Here is a 13,843-nt window from a genome sequence, read left to right on the forward strand (position 1 = left end):
CGCACGTGTTAGGCTCTGAGGGACAAAGAGCTCCTGTTCTTGGTGTCCCCAAGGAGCTCTTACTGTGACCAGGAGAGATGGTGCAGGCCAATTGCCCCAGGACCCCTGCATCCCAGGGGGCAGGCGAGGTGGGAAGGCATCCGGGGAGGAGAACCAAGAAGGGAGACACTCATTCCAACCATTTCATCCAATGGTCAGGCAAAAGATGAGACAAGTGAGGCCCAAGGAAGCCAGTGATGTCCCCAAGTCCACAGCAAGGAGACCAGTCCTAAGAGACCGAGCTCTCAGGGCCGGGGGCAAACTCACAGCACTGCTGCTGCCTGCTCAGGGCCCAGCAAAAGAGGTCAGCGCCTGTATCCGGTAGATCCTGCCCGTCAACAAATATTTATTGACTGCATACTTGACACAAGTCAGCGCCGAGATAAAGCCCCCCCACACCCCCAGCCCAGGGCCACAGGACAAGGGAGCTATTCCGTGGGAGCAGCCTGTGTGGCTCCCACTCTCAGGCAAGGCTTCTGCCTCTCACAAGGCCAGACTCCAGACTCTCTGGGGGTGCTACCTGAGTCAAAACTTCCCGTAGCGTCTGGCAGAGACGGCTGCACCATTTAAAAGGCAGCTCCTCTCAGGAAGTGCTTTTGATGTGTGAGGGGGAAGCTCCCCCAGAAATAACTCTGGAGAAAGAATTATAATCTCAGCAAACACCTTGTTAGTGTTCATTTTCTGGCCAAGAATAGACCTCACAACTTTGGCTGCGTCTGGGTGTACGTTTTGTTGAGGTGGGGGAATGACAGGGGAAACGCATGAGTGGTGCCCAAAGACAACTTCTGGAATCCTCCAGGAGAGCAGCTGCTCCCGGCCCTGGGGGATTCTATTTCCATCTCTGCTCACACAGAATTCTCATCACAAGTGCTGCTTTCCCAGGGGGTGACGGGTCCGGCGGCCTCCCAGATAACCTCCCTGAGTGGGCCACTTTGGCACTCCCCAACCAGGTGGAGGCAGGGAGGAGGGCCAGACAGCAAGCCCACCCACAGCCCACTAGTCTGGGGCCCTAATCACAAACACGCCTGACCCTTTCCTCCTGAGGCCCAAAGAGGAAATTAAATGTCAGCCAGATAAAGAGATTTCCCTTCAGCTCTGACGCCAAGAATCCGAAGTATGATTCCCCCAGCCACCCAGCAAACAGATTCGGCACAGGCCTCGGGCCCTCAGGCTGGGCGTGTTGAAGACGCGCCACTGCCTGGAGTTCCTCTTCAGTGATACTCAGATGGCAGGCCTCACTGGTTCTAGGGCAAAAAGAACAGCGTGGAAAACTCTGCAGGCCAGTCACAGCGCAGGCAGCGGAAACTGCCGGCCCCAGGCCCCTGGCAAGGGCATAGCTCCCTTGGGCTCTCCACAGGTCCTTCTGGGCATGCCTCCCTACCCTGTATTTTCAAGGCCAAATGCGGCCTGCTGCCCAAGGGAGCTGACTCGACTCTTTTCACAGCATAGTGACTTTATCCATGGAAGGATTGGGGGAGCTAAACACACTGAGCTCACACACTGACCTCAGCATTTTCTAAATCTGCGAGGTGATAAACACCTTCACGGAGGCCTAGCACGCACCAGGCAGGCCTCGGGCTAGAGGAGAAAAAGCAGCTCCCAGCAGGCCTGACACACACGAGTTTCCTGGCACTCCCAGCCACCCCGAGCCTGGTCTGGCTACTTTCTCTTCTAATATGCTTGTGGTTTCAGTGTGGGGAAGTGAGTGGATCGAGACATCTCAAAGGACAGAGGACAGGAAAGGGCAGTGGATCAAGGGTCACCAGAACACTCACACTTCAAAAGAAAGCACAGAGAAAGAGGGGCTCCTCTCTGGGTGCGCACACACTGTCCTGCGATGGCCATCTGAATCTGGAAAGATCCCAAGCTGTGCGGGGCACTGCCAGACCTGCTTCGGTTCGTGCTCACAGCCACGACAGCGGCTCCCACCCCAACAAAGCAAAAGTCCAGAGTCCTCATAAAGGCTAGAGCATATAAAGCAAAGAGCTACCAGGCCATCCCAGATGCCCTCACTTACCTCCCAGCCCTCATGCTCTCCTGATCTCACATGCACATGCGCGTACAAGACTTCAGCCACACGGGCCCCACGCTATCCTGGAAGGAGCACACACCCACCTCAAAGCCTCTGCTGCCCCTCCATGCCACAGCCCCTGCCCCACACTTCTCCACAGGGAGGCTCAAACCCTGCCTTCTCAACAAGGCCTGCCTGATCCACACCTCCCCACCCTACCTTCTGTCCTCCGCACACCCCCTGCTTTTCAGCAGTCATCACCACCCAGCATACTGTTCCGGGCTAAACAGTGTCCCCCCAAAAATCCATGTCCACCTGGGACCTCAGAACATGACCACAGTTGGAAACTGGAGGATGGGAGCCCTTAGGGCAATGACTTTGGTGCTCTTATAAGAACACAGGAGACACAGACACTGGGAGAAGGCCACGTGGGGACCGAGGCAGAGAGCAGAGCTATGCTGCCATCAACAAAGGACACCAAGGCCTGCCCGCAGCCACCAAGGGCTCCTACCGCCCCTCAGAGCTTCCAGAACCATCAGCCAGCCAGGCTGTGGTGCTTGTTACAGCAGGCCCAGGAAACTCATACATGGATGGACCATGAATTGTAACTACTGATTCTCTGCCCCATCCCCCACTAGAGAATAAACCCCGGAAGAATAGGATTTTAGCTTCTTTGGTTCAGTGCCAAATGTCTAGACACAGAAAAGTGTCTGGCCCATGCTGAGTGAATGAAGATAAGCTTAGAAGGGAAGCTGGAGTATTGTACCCACCCTGCAGAGGGCAAAACTGAGAGGCAAATGCTCTAACTTTGCTCAGAGACAGAGAAACCAGGGTGAGAACTGCATTGGGACCTTGTTTGTTCATTTGACAAATGACAGTGAGCTCCTCCAGGTGCGAAGTGTTATGCTAGCCCTCGGGTCACATGCAGTGATCACCACTGGCATGTGTGGGTGGAGGGACAGGAAGGGTGGGCCCCTGGCTCAGCTGGCCCCCAGTGAGGACTATCACTCCAGGTCTCAGTGTCCTCACCGGAAACCTGAAGGGATAGAAGACAGGCCTACCAGCTCTCTAAGTGGTAGGTAAGCCTTGTTTTCATTTGTGCTACTTCTCAGACCTGCAGAGCCCAGAGGAAATCTCCATTCTGCTGCCTCTACATTTGGGGCCAGACATTTGGCACCTACCACACACTACTTTGAAATCCCTCCCACCACAGGCCACCTCTTGTTCACAGAGTTCATTTTCACACACATGATTTAGCCCCTTGTCACAGGGCTCTGTATCCTGAGCTCCACAATCCACGCCTTCTGCCCAGGTCCCATCCACGTCCCTGCTGGCTGGTTCTGTTCCTGACAGGCCCCCAGACAAGCTCACGCACAAAGCTTGGCTCCCACGAGTAAAGTTGCCCTTACCCCTCTGGACCTCAGAGGCCTAGCCTGCTTTGGAGGGCACAGGTGTAGCTTTCTTCATGATCAACCTGCGGTCGGCAGACCTCCAGTTTGCGGAACCAACCAACAGCAAACAAATGAGGGACTTCAGATGAACTTGCCATACTCACAAGAACACGTGCACACACGCGTGTGGACATCACACAAGGGCAGTGCGATGACAGGTGAGCAGGGGTACAAACCAGCACAGACATCAGCGGGGGCCAGTGCCACCAGCAACGTCACCAGGCAGGTCAAAGCACAAGCACTACAGCCAGGCCCACCCGAGTCAGAATCCCAGCACTGCCTCATCTTGACCGGTACCTGACTTTATCTCTCTGAATGTCAGTGATCTCACCTCACTAGGGCTTCAGGAGGGGCCACTGGCAGAGCACCAATACTCTGAGGTTCTCTTTTCCCACACCTAGAAACAGGCAGTATGTGGCATGTGGGGAGGGGGCGGGGCGGAGAAGAGTCTCAACCCCATGGAGGAGGAGAGCTGGACCCCATCCACCTCCCCTCTGAAACAGCCAGCCACATGGCGCGGGGAAGACACTTCACCTCTCAGGCCCTCACTCAGCCTCCCCAGAAACAAAGGGGAGAAGTTGTACTAAGGATCCCCTAACACTCGATCTAAAAAAAAAAAAAAACCAAAAAAGGAAAATTTCTTGGCATCATGGGGGCTTTGGGGTTTCACAGCAGGAGGTCTGGTGAGAGCAGAGAACATAACACCTGCTCCCCTGTCCCTGCAAATGTTCCCCACCAAAACTGCCTGCCTTCACCCCTTCTTTAGTCCCACAACCCCAACTGATCCCAAGCTGGCTCTAGTCACCTACTGATCTCCTGATGCCCCTCTTTAGTCACCACACTATTTGCATTTTGATATTTAGCCCATGTAATACACACTATGGATTTATAAACATTTATTAAGGAAAAGGGACCCAGAGCATACTTACCAAGTACTTACTGGGTATTATGCCAAGAGCTTTACAAACATTACTGTCCATATCCTAACAACAACCATGTGAGGTAGGTACTGATATGATCCCCAGTTTACAGATGAGGAACCTGAGGCCCAGGCAGAAAACAGAACTTTGCTTAAGTCCACAGCCATAAATGGCTAAGCGCAGGCTGGAATCCGGCTTGGCCTGTCCCTACAGCTTCCACACCAACCCGGGCTGACTCCTCCATCACTCTTCTCTGGCCCCATTTACCCTCTGGCAGGTAAAGAACACCGTCGGGCAGGAATCCAGAGCTACTCAAAGCCCACTGGACTGTTCAGCCGGCAGAGTCGGCCCAGGTGAGCCCAACCATGGGGCCCTCTAGAAGCCTCCTCTACCAGGTCAGCCTCCTGGAACACCTTCTAAGAAACCATGGCTTCTCCCCAAGGCACCCAGCTAAGAGACAACCCGTCATAATAGTCCCACAACAAGCCAGGACGGAGGGAGACCTCCACACCACTGGAGGAAAAGAATCTTGCTTTACCATATTCCTGGAGGCTCTTCCAGACACAAGAAGGTCTGATTTTTCCAGCCCACCATCTTTAAATGTCCTCCCAGTTTAGCAGTCCAGCCTCGAATCCCTGCGTTGACAATCCAGGACCCACCAGTCTCCAGAGGCTGCTTACACATGCTTGCCTCCTCAGGGAGAGGTTCACAGAAATACTCTGGCAGGTTACGCCAAAATTCAAGTGTTCTATTACAGTATCTAGCCTCTGGGGAAAAGCAGGGAGAATGTGAAACCACAGGCCTCTGCTTCCAGTGACACACTGACACCCCTGGTAGCAGGACCCTCACGCCGCCTGGAGCAGAGTCTCGGTCCTCAAGAGCTTGTCTCCTTCACCCTCCAAGATTACGACGAACTTGGCCACTGAGATCCAGACACTAAATGATGAGTCTCAAGGCCTCACCCAATAATCAATCAAATGCTTACTAATCCTACTCACTTCTTTCACCAGAAGAATGCGAATCCATGGAACAATGGGCAGCCTCATACACCACTGGTCATTTAAACCAGTATGGTCCTTGCGAGCACATGGCAGGGATGCCCCTGAAACAGCTGAAACATGTAGCACCCTGGGGTGCCTAGGCTGCTCCATTGGTTAAGCGTCCGACTCTTGATTTCAGCTCAGGTCATGCTCTCACAGTTGTGAGATCGAGCCCCGGGTTCCGCACTCAGCATGGAGCCTGCCTTAAGATTCTCTCCCTCTCTGTCAAATGAATGAATGAATGAATGAATGAATGTACGTACGTATATGTCGCACCTCTGACACGGCAGGTCCACTCCTAGAGATCCACATGCATGCGTGCATAGCCATGTCCATGTACGAAAACATGACAGCAAAACCAATGAGTTGGTTTATGTGTCTATGAAAAGCGAAAAGCAGGCCAACTCGTAAATTATGATCTATCCCAGAAAATACTTTGTAGCCAAATAAGAGACAAATTAAGAGAGAAGAGCTACATGCACAAAAAGTTCTATAAAATATATTGGGCAAAAAGACAAACCGTGAACAGGGACATGGGGTGGAATCAGTTTCTGCTTACGAAAGAAACAAAAAGAAACAAAATGACACATATCTGCATCTGGATGGGCTGACGGACCGTTGCAGGCTAGGCAACAAACTGCAAAAACTGGTTCCTTCAGAGGCCCCAGCAGGGCTGCGGCGGGTGGAGTAGGGGTGCTGAGAGAAAGAGGATCTTCCATGCTGCTTGAACAGGAGGGTGGAGTACAGCAGCTTCATATACTCACTTATTACCTATACTCTTTCGGAGAAAAGCAACTGAACTCCTAATACAATAGCAGCAGCTGCCGCCCATCTGCACAAGTGTTGGTGCCACACTCCAAGGGCTCCCCAAGTTCAATTTCGAAGTCACCGAGGACAGACTGAATTGGGAGCAGGGCAGGGAAGAAGGGCAATGTTGGGAGGCAGGGAGCCAAGAAAAACTGTGAAAGTTCTGTGGAAGCTGAACTCACGCCGAACCTGCTGGGCCCCAAACTTCACTACACTCACGCCTTCCTCCCCGTCAGCACCACAGGACGAGAAAATAACAGAAAACCCAAATTTGAGAGAACTCCCTTCTTCCAACAGCAGAGTGGAGGCCAGCAGAGCTGCTCCCAGGGAACCCAAAGCAGCGGCCTGGCCAAGCTCCAGCCTCCCCACAAAGGTCCCAGGCACCAGGCTCCCGGGGGAGGGGGGGGATGATGGGGGTGCAGGGAGGGTAAGACCACCCCCTCGCTGCCGCAGCCCCAGGCCCATTTCCTGGAGCCCCTCCACTTAGGCAGAGGGCCCGAGCATCTTTTCTCGCTTGCGACTGAAATCCAGACTGAACCAGTATACAAATCAAATGTTCTGCCAACAAAGCAGCGACCACGTGGGAAAAGGAGCGAGAAATCAATGGTAGCCTGCCTAAATATATATTTCTTCCTTCTGCTTGCCAGCAGCAGCTCTTCTGTAGATTCAAATATTTGATAGATATCTTGTTTGCTTCCGAGTAATAATTAAAACAAACATACACACACCGCTAAACACGAAGCAAAGGGAGAACCAACAGACGAGCTTGGCTTAGGGCATAACATTTGAGAAGCAGGCGAGACAATAACCCCCCAGGCACCAATGTGTTCACAGGAACCAGGCACCCTGTTAGTGCAGCCGCCAAACTCGACGGCATATGTGTCCACAGTGAGGGCGAGGCTGAAAGTTGCTCTTAGGGCACTTAAAAGTGCTTACATTTTGGAATGTAAGAATGCAGAAAGTGGGGGCGCGGAGTCTTCTGCAGTGACTTGCAGCAGAGACAGCTGACTGCAGAAGGCGGGAAGCATACTGTCCGATAAAGGGCCTCGAGATGAGGATAAAGCCCACATAAAGCCGGAACCTGATCAACCGGCTCAGCCGAGCGAGGAGAAACCATCTAAAGGGCATGGGTATTATGCAGTCTGGAAGACAGAAGACGGAAGCCCAGACAAGTTTATTACAGAGGCCAGCACTGAAGGAGGGAGAGGGCATGAGGCCAACAGAGCCCTGAGGTGGCGACAGAGCATCCTATGATGGGGACATGTGGACATCCCAGCCACCAGGACTGACTGCGTCCCCTGGCCCTGACTCTGCTTCACCTGAGTCTGGTGTCCCGTCCCTCCCCCACTGCCCCGCGCGGAGTCTGCACCCTTCACAAGAGGGAGGTCCCATCTCCTCCCAGGGCAGGTTCTGTAAGCTCACCCACCACCACTTCCATTTCCCAACCAACCCTACCCCCACCCCCTGCATACTGGGGGCCACAAGTCACCCCAACCTAGAGACAGATCACCTCTTGGGGAAGAACCAGAACTGAGGACCATACCCCCGTGGTGGGTCCACTGAGTCTACCAGGAACAGTGGAGTACAGACTCCAACCCAGGGAGGCTTCCTTCTCTGGGGACCTTTTCCCTTTGACGCTTCTCCCTCGATCTCAATGCTTGAACCAGCATTTCTGAAAACGAGCTTGGAGGAACCTGAATTCCATCCCATGAGATGCTCCTGGAAAAGTAGAAAGGGTAAGGCTAGGAGACGGGCAAAGAGAGGGGAAGGCACTCTCAGGTTGTACTTGGGCACCTTTCTCTAGCCATTGAAAGAAACCAAAGGGGCAATTTCGGTCTACCAAGAGTCTGCATGGAGATCAGAGCTACAGTGGGAGGGGTGGGGAGAGACAAGCATGGGCTGGATTTTGTTCCTCCTTCTCTCAGCTCCCACATCCAAAAGGACAAAGCGCCATCCATCCTGACATGTCCCCATTCACCATCACCACTGCCACGGTCAGTATCTCCGGTTCAAGCCCTCATCACCCTTTCACGGTGCCAGGAACTCCAATGGACTCATTTTCCAGTCCCAACTTCCTATCCCACTCCGCCCATTCTAAAACAGAGACCTGACCCCCTCTCCCTAATGAAGACCCCCCAGCCTACAGGACAGAGTCTAGCCCCCACAGAGCAGGCAAGGTCTCTACCTGTGTGGGTACTGGAGTCTCACGGGTCACAGTGGACCCTCAGACTAACCTCTGGCTGGCTACGTGGACGCACACGTGTTCAGGTGCCCACATCCGCAGCCGTGCATCGAGGACAGCATGACCAACCAGCGCTGCTGGCAGGATTACATCCAAGCTGTAGACAGCCTTGCTCCTCAAGAACCATGATGGAGATGACTCTACCTGTCCCCAACCTGGGTCCTGCTTTGCCACCTCTTCATAATGAATGACTAGCCATGAACTCAAGGGCAAAGAAGGCTCATTAGAGATCTACACACGAAAGGTCACTGACCTAAAAATTAAGCTACCAAAATGGGAAAGAAACCAAAATTAACTATCAAAACAATGCAAGAAGAGGGAAGGAATTGGAAAAGAAGGAAAACATTACTCTGGGGAGGAAATGTTTCTAAAACATATAGCTCTATGATTTTCTGGACTTTATTTGTTCCAAAGATTAGGAAGATTACATTTCAAAAGCTCCCAAAGGAGACACTTCTATTTTTTTGAAAACTCTTTCTTAATTAATATCTTCAGAGAACTAAGAAGTACTTTTATAGGCTGACGGAATCTTAATAAAACTCTCTGAGAAATTCTGGCATCAGTCACAACAAACACCCTCTTGGAATTTAATTTCCTTTCCAGCATACAACTTACTATGGAAACTCATTTATGATGCCACCACAACCAGTCAAAATCTGCCTGGAGCACAAAAACTTCAAAGCCCCATAAGAGAGCCTTATAGGATGGGATGGAAACTGGCCCCAAACTCAGCCAGATCCTACACCTAACCAAGATTTCCTCACACTGACCTTTCTGGCTTGGACCGTCAGATTCCACTCTTCCATCTCCTGCCCAGCCCTCAGCCCACCCTGCCCTCCCACCTTACACCGTGGCTCTTCCACTGCCTCCTTCCAGCTAGAAATGCTCCCAAACTCAGTATCTTTCTCCCTGCCCAACAAATCGAATGAAAAGGAGACAGGGCGCCAAATGCGCAAAGGGAAACCAGTCTCACCCATCTTCAACTTTCTATAAAGGCTATCCTTTCTAGCTCCTGGTTTTGCTCTCCCTCCTTTTAGATGATGGCAGAGCCTAGAATATTTACCGTGTGCACTGAGCATTGGGGCAGGAGGGCAAGAGCTGGAAGAATTATTCATAAGTACAAAGATGTACCCCAAAGCCTTTTTTCCCCTTGAGGACAATTCCTATAGGAAGACTTCATCAATCCCATTTTCCCGAGGGCCTGTGGGCAAGGGGAGAGAAAGGGGTGAACGCCAACCTTCACTGAGCACACACTGTAGATATCAGTTGATATAAGGCAGTGATCTTGATTTTATGTATGAGAACAGGCTCAGAGGTCAGGGGATGGGCTCAGGAGGTACACTGAGGCCTACCAGACTCACAGACTCGAGCTTCCAGGACCCCCAAGTGCTTACATTAAAATATTGCCTAAGGGCGCCTGGGTGGCTCAGTGGTTTAAGTCTCTGCCTTCGGCTCAGGTCGTGATCTCAGGGTCCTGGGATCGAGCCCCACATCGGGCTCTCTGCTCAGTGGGGAGCCTGTTTCTCTGCTCAGTGGGGAGCCTGTTTCTCCCTCTCTTTCTGCCTGCCTCTCTGCCTACTTGTGACCTCTCTCTCTGTCAAATAAATAGATAAAATATTAAAAAAATAAATAAATAAATAAAATAAAATATTGCCTAGGCTACAAGATACTTTACAGCTTACACATTGCTTTTCATATACATTATGTCATTTCCTACCACCACTCTGTAAGAGAGCTAAGAATTCTTTTTCCACTATTATACAAAGGCTATCTGGTTTCAAAGATCATCAGTAAGTTGCACAAGCCGGCTATAACACTTACAGTTTGTTTCTTCGGTATCTAGTAAGTGGTAGAGCCTCAAATAGTAACTATTATTAGCTTCATAATTTTCACTAATTTTATAGCCCTAAGTGAAAATAAAACTTACACACACAGATAAGCACACATATATAAACACTATAGATATTCTAAAGATTCAATCTAATTAGTTACACATTTACATATTGGGAGAGGACTAAATTTTACCACTTCAGACTCAGAGATAACCACTAACTTCAGCCTCCAAGAAACTGACAAAAAAAGGATTACTGAAAATGATGTGGTCAAACCCAATACAGATTTTGAAAGCTAATGGAAGAGAACAAAAGGATAGGAGCATTCAAGTTGTGATAAAATACAGAAAAAAAAAATTCCTCCTCCCCTTCCAGCGTCATGGCTTCCTCATTAATTGCCATTTGGCCCGGCCATGTCATTTCAACTCTGGGGTGCCCCTCAGTACCCAAACAGGAGAGCCAGCAGATGACCTAGAAGTTCTAGTCCGAGGTTGACCAGCGGGTCTGGGGTCTGGGGGGTAAGTGGAGTGGACACATTATGACTTCAAGTTATTTTTAACATGCTGCATCTAATGAACTGTTTGCAGGTGAATGACACTCACTTGAAAGGAGACCAGGGAAGAAATGCCAGATGAAACAGGAATTGGCACACGACTTCTCAAACCACAGTGAAAAAGACGATGGAAGTGTGTTGGTACAAGGATCCCAGTATCAGTGAGACAGAAGGAAATCTTTAGTACAATGGCAATGAGAGATCCTCGGGGTGTTCTCCGAGTAAGGCTGCACCAAGACCAACCCAACTGAGTCTCCACTGCAGGCTTGAAGGTTAAAAGGAAAGAAAAAAAATTCAGGTCCACAGATAAGATAGACATAGTTTTTTCAAAGTATTTTTAACAACTGTAGAGTCAAAACAGCTGGACAGCCACGTATGCAGGCTAATGGCCTGCATGAGAACAGTATTCATTCTATAAATCTTGTATCAATTATTATTAGTTGTTTATTTTGTTTTGCTGTTTGCGGTCTTTCTTGCATCTTATCTGTTGTAAGTGCCTCCTGGTATCCTTATCATCTGCTGATGCTGAGGTCGTGCGTCTGATCTAGTCTCACAAGGAAAAAGATTTCAGTCTCCCTCAGAAGCTGACTCCTGTCTAGTTCTGTTTTCAGAGAAAAGGAAACAGGTTCAGAGAGGACCCATCCAAGGTCATCCTCCTTGCTGACAGATCTAGGACTATAACTAGGGTTCAGAAGGCCTAAGGTGTGGATCTCCAGTTCTATCCAAGTCACAAATGACCTGGCATACTTGTGTCCTGAATACCAAGTTTATTTGAAAACAAAGAGAGAGAGAGAAAAGCGACATGAGTCATCGCTGTTGTCAAGGGGCACCACACAGGCTGTTCTAATAAGGCATCCAGCATCTCCAGAACCACTTGTTTCTGAAATAACAAGCCTCAGTCAGGAAATCAAGGGCCATGTCTTAGTCCCCTGAAGGATGCCCCGGACCCCGTGAGCAGCGGAGCCGCTGGGCTTTACGGACCTGTTGGTCCGTCCAGCCCCGGGAATCCCTGACATTTCTTATGCAGAGGGAACGAGGTGGATGGGTATGGGTGGAAGTCGGAGTTGTGCTTTCAGACAGCGCGCTGCGGTAGTCAGGATTTCACACAGTCCAATCCTGCTCACCTTGGAACCCTAAATACCTCGCCCACTTGGGGATCCCTCCTCAACTTCCCCCGGACAAAAGCACTGCGGTGGGGGAGATGAACCTGACAGACAGCTGCCCCAAGCACAGGAGGAAACAACGCTCAGCTCCCTCTCGCACCCCTTAAAAGAACTCCCCATCCGGTCTTCAGACGCCAGAGGTGTCCCCAACTCTCTGAGCCTGAACCCTGTCTCGGGGTCGGCCCCAACGGAGGCGGAAAGTATAGGGAAAGCCCACTCCTCATCGCTCTACCCCGCCACCGGCTCGCCTCTGCCCCCCACCCCCCACCCCGTGCTCGTCCCCCATGGAGGGCCTCTCTCCCTCCCTCCTCACCCGCAGGGAGGGACCCCCCCCCCCCTCCCCGCGGCCGGACACTTGCCCACTGCAGCCCGGAGAGCCAGCGCGCACCTCCTTCCCCGCCAGCGGAGGAGCCCGGCGGCTCCCGCCTTCCCAAACGGGGCCCTCCCGGCCGCCGCGCCTCCGGCCCGGGACCTCCCCCTCACCGAGTCCCTGCGCCCCCCGGGGTCCGCCCCGCACCCGCACTTCCCGCCTGGCCCACGCGGGCTAGCGGTCCGCCCCAACTTTTCCGGCCGCGGCCCCGTTCCCGCAGCGGCGGGGATTCCCATCCGGAGACGCGACTGGCGGGCGGGCTCGCGGCCCCTCGGCCCCCGGCTCCCGCCCGCCCCGCCGGCACGAGTTGCGCTCGGGACCGGCTCGGCGCCCGGGCCTCGGCCGGCAACCCGGCGCGGAGGCGGAGCCGGCGTGGCGGGAACCGCGGTGTCCCGCCGCGGGCACCCCCGCCCCGTGCCCGGCGCCGGATTCCTGCGCCCGCCCGCTGCGCCGCCGCGCCGCTCCCTGCCCACCTGCCCGCGGGCGCCGGCGCCACTCACCTCCTCCCGCGCCGCCGCCGCCGCCGCCGCCACTGCCGGGAATACGTGGCAGTGGCCGCCGCCGCTCGCGCTCCCCGCCTCGCCTCGCCTCTCCTCTCGGCGCCCGCGCGGGCGGCTCCGGCGCGCCGGACCGCAGAGCCAGGCGCCCTCTGCCGCCAGGAAGCCAAATCCTCTCGCCCTAACCCTAACTCACCGGCCGCCCCCCGCCCGGACCTGGGCCCCAGCAACCCGCCTTCACCCCCGCCCCCCGGCCCCCGTCTTTCCCCGCCCCGCCCCCCGGCCCGGCCCGGCCCAGACGCTTGCCTCTGAGCGGGTTCCGCAGGGCCGCCGGACCAGTGCCGCGTGCCAGGCCTGGGCCGCCGCCGCCTCCAGGGAGGCTGCCCTGACCACCCAGCCGCTCGGCGCCGCCGGTACAGGTCATCCTCGGGGTGACACATTTCCTGCTTCTCCGACTGCGTCGCCCACGAGGTACTACAGTCGGAGAGGGGGCGGACGGGCGTGGGTGTAGGGGAGCCAAACACCACGTCTCTTGCGCTCGCCATTCTCTCCGCTAGAGCTACGTTTGCGCCCTGCCTGGAATACCGAAGTGCGCAATAAATAACTTGCTGAGGGAACGAAAGAGTGAATGAGTAGAGATTTCTGCAGCTCGCCACAGGAGGCTTTTAAACCTCCAGCGGACGGATATCTTGGCCTGGATTTGTTTTTGTAAATTACACAGACACGTGTGCAGCTTAGCTTGAATAAATGGGATTTCCAATTTCCCACCTCAGACCAGCACGAAAGCCGTGCAAAGCCCACAGCTAAATGTTATACGGGGCATTTAGTCAAACAGACTGAGGGTTTTGGCTCTACCACTCAAAAGCCAGGAAATCTCCGGGAAGCCGGTCTCCCTGGGCACAGTTACCTCATCTATAA

The 13,843-nt window shown here is 53.2% G+C and overlaps 1 protein-coding gene across 3 annotated transcripts in view; it reads right to left on the minus strand.

The window, feature by feature from the left end:
- The window catches only part of SMCO4 (single-pass membrane protein with coiled-coil domains 4), a 58,969-nt gene extending 45,888 nt beyond the window's left edge, over positions 1-13,081 (minus strand). Inside the window, exon 1 of one of the 3 annotated variants that reach the window (XM_046016976.1) lies at positions 12,929-13,081. The gene's annotated coding sequence lies outside the window, so the exon portion shown is untranslated. Of the gene's footprint in view, positions 1-10,944; positions 11,000-12,901 lie in introns of those variants that run through there. The other 2 variants (XM_046016975.1, XM_046016977.1) reach the window with 2 other exon arrangements.
- Positions 13,082-13,843: the final 762 nt, after the last annotated feature.

This window comes from Meles meles, chromosome 8 (assembly GCF_922984935.1).
Source record: "Meles meles chromosome 8, mMelMel3.1 paternal haplotype, whole genome shotgun sequence".
NCBI classification, from domain to species: domain Eukaryota; kingdom Metazoa; phylum Chordata; class Mammalia; order Carnivora; family Mustelidae; genus Meles; species Meles meles.